The sequence below is a fragment of the Bactrocera dorsalis genome, unplaced genomic scaffold (genome assembly GCF_023373825.1).
Source record: "Bactrocera dorsalis isolate Fly_Bdor unplaced genomic scaffold, ASM2337382v1 BdCtg125, whole genome shotgun sequence".
In the NCBI taxonomy this organism is placed as follows: Eukaryota; Metazoa; Arthropoda; class Insecta; order Diptera; family Tephritidae; genus Bactrocera; species Bactrocera dorsalis.
The window spans coordinates 23,523-34,567 of NW_026038176.1; positions in this window are offsets into that span (position 1 = coordinate 23,523).

Genomic DNA, 11,045 nt, shown 5'->3' on the forward strand with positions numbered 1-11,045 from the left:
CGCCGCTGGAAGGACGAGTACATAAAGGATCTCCACAAAAGATACCGTTGGAAGACTCCTGAACAAGCGCCTAAACTTGGAGACTGCGTCCTCATTCATGATGATTGTCTACCCCCTACTGAGTGGCGGCTCGGCCGCATAGAAACGCTACACTATGGCTCCGACGGTCACATACGCGTCGTGGATCTTCGCACGCAAAACGGAACACTAACCAGACCGCTCGTGAAGCTGTGCTTTTTACCAACCATCGACGACCGCGATTCCGAAAATCGAAAAAACCCAAACTGATAATGTCGCGATATAATACAGTCACACAATTTATCACGAAAACGAGAAGTACGCCAATAACAAACCGCTAAAAAAATAATAACCGTTCGAATTAAAACGCCGTATAAACTAACCAAGAATCTTAACCAAAAAATTGTCGATCAATGCGACGACACGTTCATGCCACATATCGTGGCACGTTCACCATGTCTGCCTATCTGATAGCAATTTATAATCAATAATCTTCTCTATACAGATTATCATGGATATAGATACGCCAGCCGCAAATACGTCAACCGCTCGCGCGGCTACGAATGTACCACGTAACGGGCCTACACCAGCGCCCCGGACGGTGGTTGCAACAGCATCGGCCGCTGCACCGGTAACCACGCCGGCATCTCTACCGGCAACCGCGCCTGCAGCGGTCCTTCTATCAGCACCTCGTGGTGGCACTCGACCACCACCACCCCCATCACGGACCACGGAGACCCTAAGGTGCCCCATCTGTCGGCGCCCACATCGTCTGCACCATTGTGGCATATTTAGGGGTATGCGACCCGTGCAACGGCAGCAAGTTGCCCAGGCCCACGGGCATTGCCAGAACTGCCTGTCACATACCCATGGGACTGCAGCGTGTGAGTCACGAGGGCTCTGCCAAATCTGCCACAGGCCGCATCACACGCTGCTACATCGCAGCGCCGTACGCGAATTGAATCGGCCACCCATCCAGCGTGGCCGCATACCCCGCTTCCAATCCGCAGCTCGTGGCGCACCCCAGCGAAGCGGAACCTCGTTGCGGCGCCGGCAGGCTGCACCCCCACCTCGTCGATCTACGGGGCTGAGCAGCGTGGTGGCAACGCTGCAACAGCTCCAGCGCCTTCTAGGCTAAACAGTCGTTTAGGGGGGCCTGGATGGTTAAATGAGCTTCTGCGCCCCCCCCAAAATATACCACATCTACACCCCACACATACACACTATATTCAACACGTAATTTTTCATCCTACACACACCATATTCAACACGTCATCTTTCATTCCACACACACCAACTCATCATCATCTACACCACACCTTTCACACCACACACGAGGACACTGGACACCATGAACAAAAGCAACTGACGGACGGCGTCGAGACTTTTTCTCGATGAACCAGTGCGCCTACACGTACTTAAAAAAAATCGCTCGATCGCTTACAACCGTGTTAAAGGTGAGTGCCGGTAATTTGTTTGGTGAGTGACATATGTGCATATGTACTTTTCTAAAATATTTAAGTTAATTAACCTTCTTCATCCTACTAAAGTTGACATAAAGCCATAACGGCAGTGCATTTGGAAGAATTCCATAATCTTATATTTCGGTAGAAAATAGATTTTCTTGTATATACTCATTTATCAAGCGATATTGAGTTGCTTCAAATCATTAACTTCAAATATTTAAGTTAATTAACCTTCTTCATCCTACTAAAGTTGACATAAAGCCATAACGGCAGTGCAATTGGAAGAATTCCATAATCTTATATTTAGGTATAAAATCGATTTTCTTGTATGTACTCGTATATACTTATTTATCAAGCGATATTGAGTTGCTTCAAATCATTAACTTCAAATATTTAAGTTAATTAACCTTTTTCATCACTTCTCCAGCCTGCTGAATGGCAGTGAACACACAACGCCAGGAGAAGACGAACCCGATTCCCCAATCGATGACGATGGAAAAGACGTTCCATTGCCCGACCAAGAAGAAGTTCGAATAGCAATTACCCGCCTGAAGAACAACAAAGCGGCGGGGGCGGATGGATTGCCAGCCGAGCTATTCAAACACGGCGGCGAAGAACTGATAAGGAGCATGCATCAGCTTCTTTGTAAAATATGGTCGGACGAAAGCATGCCCAACGATTGGAATTTAAGTGTGCTATGCCCAATCCATAAAAAAGGAGACCCCACAATCTGCGCCAACTACCGTGGGATTAGCCTCCTTAATATCGCGTATAAGGTTCTATCGAGCGTATTGTGTGAAAGATTAAAGCCCACCGTCAACAAACTGATTGGACCTTATCAGTGTGGCTTCAGACCTGGTAAATCAACAACCGACCAGATATTCACCATGCGCCAAATCTTGGAAAAGACCCGTGAAAGGAGAATCGACACACATCACCTCTTCGTCGATTTTAAAGCTGCTTTCGACAGTACGAAAAGGAGCTGCCTTTATGCCGCAATGTCTGAATTTGGTATCCCCGCAAAACTAATACGGCTGTGTAAACTGACATTGAGCGGGACCAAAAGCTCCGTCAGGATCGGGAAGGACCTCTCCGAGCCGTTCGATACCAAACGAGGTTTCAGACAAGGCGACTCCCTATCGTGCGATTTCTTCAATCTGCTGCTGGAGAAAATAGTTCGAGCTGCAGAACTTAATCGAGCAGGTACAATCTTTTATAAGAGTGTACAACTGCTGGCGTATGCCGATGATATTGATATCATCGGTCTCAACACCCGCGCCGTTAGTTCTGCTTTCTCCAGACTGAACAAGGAAGCAACGCAAATGGGTCTGGCAGTGAACGAGGGCAAGACGAAATATCTCCTGTCATCAAACAAACAGTCGTCGCACTCGCGACTTGGCACTCACGTCACTGTTGACAGTCATAACTTTGAAGTTGTAGATAATTTCGTCTATCTTGGAACCAGCGTTAACACCACCAACAATGTCAGCTTTGAAATCCAACGCAGGATAACTCTTGCCAACAGGTGCTACTTCGGACTGAGTAGGCAATTGAGAAGCAAAGTCCTCTCTCGACAGACAAAAACCAAACTCTATGGGCCACAATCCCCCATGCGCAACATTATCGCCTCAGAAGGTCGAAAAATCGCCACCTTTCACACATTATTGGATGATGCCGACATCCTTGAACGATTTTCCTCGTTTCCAAAAGCGCTCAGAGTAGTCGCTTATATGTTCAAATTCATAGAACAACTCAAAAGCAAAGTTAAGGGATCACATAATTTCCCATGCAACACAGTGACGCACCTAGAGTTACAAAAGGCAAAGGTCGCACTAATAACATATACACAAGCGCGCTATTTCAGCCGCGATATATCACTACTAAGAGAATCGAAGCCGATTGATAAAAAGAGCTCACTCTTAGTCCTCAACCCATTTCTGGACACGAAAGGTCTGCTTCGTGCCAATGGTCGGCTTGCTAATTCGAGCCTAACATATAACGAACGCCATCCCATAATAATCCCAGAGAGGTCATCATTTGCCACACTGTTCCTCCACTACATCCACATCTTAATGCTACACGCCGAACATCGTCTCATGCAACAGATGGTACGCCAGGAGTATTATATCCCCCGTCTTAAGCCGCAAATCAAGAAGTGCATCTTCACATGCAAGATTTGCACTATGCACAAACAGAAGATGCGAACGCAGATTATGGCAGCACTTCCACCGGAACGCTGCTATTTCGCTCTGCCTTTCACCACAACAGGTGTTGATTTTGCTGGGCCTTTCCAAGTAAAGGCGTCCATGTTAAGGTCTCCCACTCTCATGAAAGGCTATGTGGCTGTCTTTGTATGTTTCACGACAAAGGCGGTGTTGAGCTGTGTAGTAATCTGACGACGGATGCTTTTCTCGCGGCATTTGCTCGCTTCGTCGCTCGACGTGGCTACCCATCAAAGATCATGAGCGTCAATGGCAAAACGTTCATTGGAGCTCAACGAGCCACAGAAAAGCAATTTGTGGATTTCTTAAAGCAAGTGTCACCCGACATCGTACAAAAGTACGCCCCTCAAGTATCAACTGGCAATTTATACCCCCAAGCGCTCCTCATATGGGAGGTTTATGGGAATCAGCTGTAAAAAGCTTCAAATGCCATTTCAAGCGGGTAGCTGGAAATTATAAATTCAATTACGAAGAGTTTACGACGCTATTAAATCGAATTGAAGCCGTTCTCAATTCACGGCCACTCACAGTATTATCGCAAGACCCCTCAGATTTCACCGCCTTAACTCCAGGGCATTTTCTAAAAGGAGCACCCATCCTGGCCATTCCGGAGCCAGGCGTGGAGTCGCTATCATTATTAAATCGATGGGAACGAATTAAAATTCTCCATCACGATTTCAGCCGCCGCTGGAAGGACGAGTACATAAAGGATCTCCACAAAAGATACCGTTGGAAGACTCCTGAACAAGCGCCTAAACTTGGAGACTGCGTCCTCATTCATGATGATTGTCTACCCCCTACTGAGTGGCGGCTCGGCCGCATAGAAACGCTACACTATGGCTCCGACGGTCACATACGCGTCGTGGATCTTCGCACGCAAAACGGAACACTAACCAGACCGCTCGTGAAGCTGTGCTTTTTACCAACCATCGACGACCGCGATTCCGAAAATCGAAAAAACCCAAACTGATAATGTCGCGATATAATACAGTCACACAATTTATCACGAAAACGAGAAGTACGCCAATAACAAACCGCTAAAAAAATAATAACCGTTCGAATTAAAACGCCGTATAAACTAACCAAGAATCTTAACCAAAAAATTGTCGATCAATGCGACGACACGTTCATGCCACATATCGTGGCACGTTCACCATGTCTGCCTATCTGATAGCAATTTATAATCAATAATCTTCTCTATACAGATTATCATGGATATAGATACGCCAGCCGCAAATACGTCAACCGCTCGCGCGGCTACGAATGTACCACGTAACGGGCCTACACCAGCGCCCCGGACGGTGGTTGCAACAGCATCGGCCGCTGCACCGGTAACCACGCCGGCATCTCTACCGGCAACCGCGCCTGCAGCGGTCCTTCTATCAGCACCTCGTGGTGGCACTCGACCACCACCACCCCCATCACGGACCACGGAGACCCTAAGGTGCCCCATCTGTCGGCGCCCACATCGTCTGCACCATTGTGGCATATTTAGGGGTATGCGACCCGTGCAACGGCAGCAAGTTGCCCAGGCCCACGGGCATTGCCAGAACTGCCTGTCACATACCCATGGGACTGCAGCGTGTGAGTCACGAGGGCTCTGCCAAATCTGCCACAGGCCGCATCACACGCTGCTACATCGCAGCGCCGTACGCGAATTGAATCGGCCACCCATCCAGCGTGGCCGCATACCCCGCTTCCAATCCGCAGCTCGTGGCGCACCCCAGCGAAGCGGAACCTCGTTGCGGCGCCGGCAGGCTGCACCCCCACCTCGTCGATCTACGGGGCTGAGCAGCGTGGTGGCAACGCTGCAACAGCTCCAGCGCCTTCTAGGCTAAACAGTCGTTTAGGGGGGCCTGGATGGTTAAATGAGCTTCTGCGCCCCCCCCAAAATATACCACATCTACACCCCACACATACACACTATATTCAACACGTAATTTTTCATCCTACACACACCATATTCAACACGTCATCTTTCATTCCACACACACCAACTCATCATCATCTACACCACACCTTTCACACCACACACGAGGACACTGGACACCATGAACAAAAGCAACTGACGGACGGCGTCGAGACTTTTTCTCGATGAACCAGTGCGCCTACACGTACTTAAAAAAAATCGCTCGATCGCTTACAACCGTGTTAAAGGTGAGTGCCGGTAATTTGTTTGGTGAGTGACATATGTGCATATGTACTTTTCTAAAATATTTAAGTTAATTAACCTTCTTCATCCTACTAAAGTTGACATAAAGCCATAACGGCAGTGCATTTGGAAGAATTCCATAATCTTATATTTCGGTAGAAAATAGATTTTCTTGTATATACTCATTTATCAAGCGATATTGAGTTGCTTCAAATCATTAACTTCAAATATTTAAGTTAATTAACCTTCTTCATCCTACTAAAGTTGACATAAAGCCATAACGGCAGTGCAATTGGAAGAATTCCATAATCTTATATTTAGGTATAAAATCGATTTTCTTGTATGTACTCGTATATACTTATTTATCAAGCGATATTGAGTTGCTTCAAATCATTAACTTCAAATATTTAAGTTAATTAACCTTTTTCATCACTTCTCCAGCCTGCTGAATGGCAGTGAACACACAACGCCAGGAGAAGACGAACCCGATTCCCCAATCGATGACGATGGAAAAGACGTTCCATTGCCCGACCAAGAAGAAGTTCGAATAGCAATTACCCGCCTGAAGAACAACAAAGCGGCGGGGGCGGATGGATTGCCAGCCGAGCTATTCAAACACGGCGGCGAAGAACTGATAAGGAGCATGCATCAGCTTCTTTGTAAAATATGGTCGGACGAAAGCATGCCCAACGATTGGAATTTAAGTGTGCTATGCCCAATCCATAAAAAAGGAGACCCCACAATCTGCGCCAACTACCGTGGGATTAGCCTCCTTAATATCGCGTATAAGGTTCTACCGAGCGTATTGTGTGAAAGATTAAAGCCCACCGTCAACAAACTGATTGGACCTTATCAGTGTGGCTTCAGACCTGGTAAATCAACAACCGACCAGATATTCACCATGCGCCAAATCTTGGAAAAGACCCGTGAAAGGAGAATCGACACACATCACCTCTTCGTCGATTTTAAAGCTGCTTTCGACAGTACGAAAAGGAGCTGCCTTTATGCCGCAATGTCTGAATTTGGTATCCCCGCAAAACTAATACGGCTGTGTAAACTGACATTGAGCGGGACCAAAAGCTCCGTCAGGATCGGGAAGGACCTCTCCGAGCCGTTCGATACCAAACGAGGTTTCAGACAAGGCGACTCCCTATCGTGCGATTTCTTCAATCTGCTGCTGGAGAAAATAGTTCGAGCTGCAGAACTTAATCGAGCAGGTACAATCTTTTATAAGAGTGTACAGCTGCTGGCGTATGCCGATGATATTGATATCATCGGTCTCAACACCCGCGCCGTTAGTTCTGCTTTCTCCAGACTGAACAAGGAAGCAACGCAAATGGGTCTGGCAGTGAACGAGGGCAAGACGAAATATCTCCTGTCATCAAACAAACAGTCGTCGCACTCGCGACTTGGCACTCACGTCACTGTTGACAGTCATAACTTTGAAGTTGTAGATAATTTCGTCTATCTTGGAACCAGCGTAAACACCACCAACAATGTCAGCTTTGAAATCCAACGCAGGATAACTCTTGCCAACAGGTGCTACTTCGGACTGAGTAGGCAATTGAGAAGCAAAGTCCTCTCTCGACAGACAAAAACCAAACTCTATAAGTCACTCATAATTCCCGTCCTGCTATATGGTGCAGAGGCCTGGACGATGTCAACAACAGATGAGTCGACGTTGCGAGTTTTCGAGAGAAAAGTTCTGCGAAAGATTTATGGTCCTTTGCGCGTTGGCCACGGCGAATATCGCATTCGATGGAACGATGAGCTGTACGAGATATACGGCGACATTGACATAGTTCAGCGAATTAAAAGACAGCGGCTACGCTGGCTAGGTCATGTTGTCCGAATGGACGAAAACACTCCAGCTCTGAAAGTATTCGACGCTGTACCCGCCGGGGGAAGCAGAGGAAGAGGAAGACCTCCACTCCGTTGGAAGGACCAAGTGGAGAAGGACCTGGCTTCGCTTGGAATATCCAATTGGCGCCACGTAGCGAAGAGAAGAAACGACTGGCGCGCTGTTGTTGACTCGGCTATAATCGCGTAAGCGGTGTCTACGCCAGTAAAGAAGAACCTTTTTCATCTTACTAAAGTTGACATTAAGCCATAACGGCAGTGCATTTGGAAGAATTCCATAATCTTATATTTAGGTATAAAATCGATTTTCTTGTATATACACATTTATCAAGCGATATTGAGTTGCTTCAAATCATTAACTTCAAATATTTAAGTTAATTAACCTTCTTCATCTTACTAAAGTTGACATAAAGCCATAACGGCAGTGCATTTGGAAGAATTCCATAATCTTATATTTAGGTATAAAATCGATTTTCTTGTATATACTCATTTATCAAGCGATATTGAGTTGCTTCAAATCATTAACTTCAAATATTTAAGTTAATTAACCTTCTTCATCTTACTAAAGTTGACATAAAGCCATAACGGCAGTGCATTTGGAAGAATTCCATAATCTTATATTTAGGTATAAAATCGATTTTCTTGTATATACTCATTTATCAAGCGATATTGAGTTGCTTCAAATCATTAACTTCAAATATTTAAGTTAATTAACCTTCTTCATCTTACTAAAGTTGACATAAAGCCATAACGGCAGTGCATTTGGAAGAATTCCATAATCTTATATTTAGGTATAAAATCGATTTTCTTGTATATACACATTTATCAAGCGATATTGAGTTGCTTAAAATCATTAACTTCAAATATTTAAGTTAATTAACCTTCTTCATCTTACTAAAGTTGACATAAAGCCATAACGGCAGTGCATTTGGAAGAATTCCATAATCTTATATTTAGGTATAAAATCGATTTTCTTGTATATACTCATTTATCAAGCGATATTGAGTTGCTTCAAATCATTAACTTCAAATATTTAAGTTAATTAACCTTCTTCATCTTACTAAAGTTGACATAAAGCCATAACGGCAGTGCATTTGGAAGAATTCCATAATCTTATATTTAGGTATAAAATCGATTTTCTTGTATATACTCATTTATCAAGCGATATTGAGTTGCTTCAAATCATTAACTTCAAATATTTAAGTTAATTAACCTTCTTCATCTTACTAAAGTTGACATAAAGCCATAACGGCAGTGCATTTGGAAGAATTCCATAATCTTATATTTAGGTATAAAATCGATTTTCTTGTATATACACATTTATCAAGCGATATTGAGTTGCTTCAAATCATTAACTTCAAATATTTAAGTTAATTAACCTTCTTCATCTTACTAAAGTTGACATAAAGCCATAACGGCAGTGCATTTGGAAGAATTCCATAATCTTATATTTAGGTATAAAATCGATTTTCTTGTATATATGTACTCATTTAAGTTAATTAACCTTCCTCATCTTACTAAAGTTGACATAAAGCCATAACGGCAGTGCATTTGGAAGAATTCCATAATCTTATATTTAGGTATAAAATCGATTTTCTTGTATATACACATTTATCAAGCGATATTGAGTTGCTTCAAATCATTAACTTCAAATATTTAAGTTAATTAACCTTCTTCATCTTACTAAAGTTGACATAAAGCCATAACGGCAGTGCATTTGGAAGAATTCCATAATCTTATATTTAGGTATAAAATCGATTTTCTTGTATATACTCATTTATCAAGCGATATTGAGTTGCTTCAAATCATTAACTTCAAATATTTAAGTTAATTAACCTTCTTCATCTTACTAAAGTTGACATAAAGCCATAACGGCAGTGCATTTGGAAGAATTCCATAATCTTATATTTAGGTATAAAATCGATTTTCTTGTATATACTCATTTATCAAGCGATATTGAGTTGCTTCAAATCATTAACTTCAAATATTTAAGTTAATTAACCTTCTTCATCTTACTAAAGTTGACATAAAGCCATAACGGCAGTGCATTTGGAAGAATTCCATAATCTTATATTTAGGTATAAAATCGATTTTCTTGTATATACTCATTTATCAAGCGATATTGAGTTGCTTCAAATCATTAACTTCAAATATTTAAGTTAATTAACCTTCTTCATCTTACTAAAGTTGACATAAAGCCATAACGGCAGTGCATTTGGAAGAATTCCATAATCTTATATTTAGGTATAAAATCGATTTTCTTGTATATACTCATTTATCAAGCGATATTGAGTTGCTTCAAATCATTAACTTCAAATATTTAAGTTAATTAACCTTCTTCATCTTACTAAAGTTGACATAAAGCCATAACGGCAGTGCATTTGGAAGAATTCCATAATCTTATATTTAGGTATAAAATCGATTTTCTTGTATATACTCATTTATCAAGCGATATTGAGTTGCTTCAAATCATTAACTTCAAATATTTAAGTTAATTAACCTTCTTCATCTTACTAAAGTTGACATAAAGCCATAACGGCAGTGCATTTGGAAGAATTCCATAATCTTATATTTAGGTATAAAATCGATTTTCTTGTATATACTCATTTATCAAGCGATATTGAGTTGCTTCAAATCATTAACTTCAAATATTTAAGTTAATTAACCTTCTTCATCTTACTAAAGTTGACATAAAGCCATAACGGCAGTGCATTTGGAAGAATTCCATAATCTTATATTTAGGTATAAAATCGATTTTCTTGTATATACTCATTTATCAAGCGATATTGAGTTGCTTCAAATCATTAACTTCAAATATTTAAGTTAATTAACCTTCTTCATCTTACTAAAGTTGACATAAAGCCATAACGGCAGTGCATTTGGAAGAATTCCATAATCTTATATTTAGGTATAAAATCGATTTTCTTGTATATACTCATTTATCAAGCGATATTGAGTTGCTTCAAATCATTAACTTCAAATATTTAAGTTAATTAACCTTCTTCATCTTACTAAAGTTGACATAAAGCCATAACGGCAGTGCATTTGGAAGAATTCCATAATCTTATATTTAGGTATAAAATCGATTTTCTTGTATATACTCATTTATCAAGCGATATTGAGTTGCTTCAAATCATTAACTTCAAATATTTAAGTTAATTAACCTTCTTCATCTTACTAAAGTTGACATAAAGCCATAACGGCAGTGCATTTGGAAGAATTCCATAATCTTATATTTAGGTATAAAATCGATTTTCTTGTATATACTCATTTATCAAGCGATATTGAGTTGCTTCAAATCATTAACTTCAAATATTTAAGTTAATT